This window comes from Populus euphratica, unplaced genomic scaffold (genome assembly GCF_000495115.2).
Source record: "Populus euphratica unplaced genomic scaffold, PopEup_1.0 scaffold784.1, whole genome shotgun sequence".
Classification (NCBI taxonomy): Eukaryota; Viridiplantae; Streptophyta; class Magnoliopsida; order Malpighiales; family Salicaceae; genus Populus; species Populus euphratica.
In genome coordinates, this window is record NW_011500650.1 from 70,909 (window position 1) to 74,514 (window position 3,606).

Below are 3,606 nucleotides of genomic sequence, written 5' to 3' on the forward strand. Positions count from 1 at the left end.
AGTATTATTATTAGTATTATTATTATTATTATTATTATTATTGTTATTGTTATTATTGTTGTTGTTGTTGTTGTTATTGTTATTGTTATTGTTGTTGTTGTTGTATTATTGTTATTTATAATTTGTACAAATAACCTCCCTGTGGTTCGACCCCGGTCTTGCCGGATTATTTATTACTTCGACACTCCTGCACTTGGGAGAAGACATCAATCTTTTAGTCGTGTCAAGTTTTTGGCACCGTTGCCGGGGAGGTAAGTTCTTGTATAAACTATAGTAGTTATTTTATTTTCTCTTTTCACTTTTCTTGTATGTAACTTTGTTTCTTTTCTCTTGTTTCTTCTTCTTTTGTTTTCTTTTTCCTTTTATTCTATTCCTACACGTGCATAAGAGTGTGGTCATGTACATCAAGTGGTAGACTTTGTAGGGTATCCTCATCATTTTCAGAAAATATGGTCGAAGAAGATAATCAATCACTTCATAATGAGAATAATGAGAATAACCGTGTCAGAACACTTAAAGACCACATGAATCCCACAAGAACAAGTGCACCATCATGCATAGTTTTTCCTCCTGATGCATCTCATTTTAATTTTAAACTAGGTATTATTCAACTTTTACCTTCTTTTCATGGTTTAGAATTGGAAAATCCATACTTGCATTTAAGGGAATTTGAAGAGGTCTGCAACACATATAATAATTTAAATTGTAGCATGAATACCATCAGATTAAAGTTTTTCCCTTTTTCATTAAAAGATAAAGCTAAAACATGGCTACAAAATTTAAGACCAGGATCCATTCGTGCTTGGGATGAAATGCAACAACAGTTTTTAAAGAAGTTTTTCCCATCTCATAGAACAAACTCTTTCAAGAGACAAATCACCACTTTCACTCAAAAAAGAACAAACTCTTTCAAAAGACAAATCACCACTTTCACTCAAAAACCAGGAGAAACATTTTACTAATGTTGGGATAGGTATCGAGACTTGCTTAGTACTTGCCCTCATCATGTTTTGAAACATGGAGATTGGTTTCACATTTCTATGAAGAGTTAACACCTAAAGATAGGCAAATGGTTGAATTGATGTGCAATGGAACTTTTGAAGATAAAGACCCTGATGAAGCAATGGAGTACTTAGACTTATTAGTTGAAAATGCTCAAAATTGGGACACTGCGGGTACTTATGAGGCACCGAGTAAAACTCAACCTCACACATCTAGTGGAGGCATGTACAACCTTAGGGAAGATCATGACCTTCAAGCCAAGTTTGCATCTTTAGCTAGAAAAGTCGAGGCACTAGAATTGAAAAAGAGTGGTCAATTAAAATCTGTTGAAAACATTGTGTGTCAAATCTGTGAAACAAATGAGCACTCAACCAACGATTGTCCAACCTTGCCTTCTTTTAAGGAATGTCTCCATGAACAAGCTCATGCTTTAAACAGTTTTCAAAGGGCCAACCACAACCCATACTCCCAAACATACAACCCTGGTTGGAGAAATCACTCAAATTTTAGTTGGAAGAGTGAGAACAATAATGCACAAACTTCACAACCATCGTTTCAAGCACACCATAATTTCCAAAATTCTCATGGATATGCACCTCCTTATGCTCCACCTCCTAGAATAAATCTTGAGGAAACATTGCATGCATTCATTGAAAAGCAGGAGACAATTAATACTCAACTTGCTCAAAACATGACAGATTTTAAAGATACTCTTGCAAAATTAACATCTGTTCTCAGTTTCCAAGAGAAAGGTAAGTTTCCATTTCAACCACAACAGAATCCCAAGGGGCAATACAATGCAAATGCAAGTAGTTCCGGAAGTCACCACATGGATCAAGTCAAATCAGTCACTACTCTGCGCAGTGGTAAGGTTATTGAAAAACCCTCTCTTGAACCTTATAAGAAAGATGATGAGTCAATCTCTAAGGGTAAGGAAGGGGTTGAATCTGAAAATTGCAAAGAAACGACTAATTCACCACCAGCACTTCCATTTCCTCAAGCCATGACCAAACAAAGGAAAGTCAATCACAACTCTGAAATCTTTGAAATTTTTAAACAGGTAAGGATCAATACACCTTTGCTGGATGCTATTAAACAGGTTCCTTCTTATGCTAAATTTTTGAAAGATCTATGCACTGTGAAGAGGAAACTGAATGTGAAAAAGAAAGCCTTTTTAGCAGAACAAGTAAGTGTCATTCTTCAGAACAATAATGCTTTGAAATATAAAGACCCTGGTTGTCCTACAATTTCTTAACAATAATGCTCCTTTCTAGCCGAACAAGTAAGTGCTATTCTTCAAAACAATAATGCTTTGAAATATAAAGACCCTGGTTGTCCTACAATTTCTTGCTTTATTGGAGAGCATAAAATTGAAGAGCTTTACTTGATCTTAGAGCGAGTGTGAATTTACTTCCATATTCAGTTTTTCAAAGTCTCAATCTAGGTGAGTTAAAACCAACTTCTATATCTCTTTTACTTGCCGATAGATCTGTAAAAGTTCCTAGAGGAATAATTAAAGATGTGTTAGTACAAGTCGATAAATTCATTTATCTTGTGGATTTTATTGTCGTAGACACAGAACCTGTTGAAGCATGTAATTCATTTCCTGTTATTTTAGGACGTCCGTTTCTTGCAACATCTAACGCATTGATTAATTGTAGGAATGGACTGATGAAGCTATCATTTGGAAACATGACATTGGAGATGAATATTTTCAACATTTGCAAGCAACCTGGAGATGATAATGATTTACAAGAAGTAGATCATATTGACGAATTAGTTTATGATCAACTTGAATCTACTTTAAGTAAAAATGAGTTAGATGAATCTGAAGATTTGCAAATGATTTATTCTAAGGAAGAAATCATGGATGAAACAAGCACTGAAAATGTTGATGCGAATCTTTTGTCAACAATGACAACAAATTCAACTTCTGACATCACACCAATCGATGATTACTTTCCTAACGAATCCTTACTTTCTCTTAGTCCAATGCCTTAGTATGATAAAAATATTAATTTTCTTGCTTTAGGAGATTTGCCAGCTGATTGGAGTAATCAAGACAAAGAAAAGTTTTTGAATGAAGTGAAGAGTTTTTATTGTGATGACCCTAACTTATTCAAATATTATCCTGATCAAATATTTCAAAGATTCATTCCCGACAATGAGGTAAGTAGTGTCATTAAACTTTGTCATTCTGAAGCATGTGGAAGTTATTTCTCGTCAAAAAAGACAGCTACAAAAATCTTTCAAAATGGATTTTATTGGCCCACCATGTTCAAGGACACGCATGCATTCTGCAAAACTTGTGAAAATTGTCAAAAGATTGATACTGGTCAAAAAGTTTTGTTGTATAATTCTCAACTCTATGCATTCCCTAAAGAGCTAAGATTAAGATGGAGCAATCCTTATGGGGCCTGTGATATTGAGAATTCAATGAATGACAATGATTTTAAGGAAAATGGACATCATTTGAAAGCTTACTTTGATAATTTTCCTAGTGAAAATGAATCAACTGGTTTGAATGATCTTGTAGATAAAGGTTGATTATTTTGTTTTTCTCAAATTGTTTTTGTGTTTCTTTTTGAGTGATTTTTTTCTAGT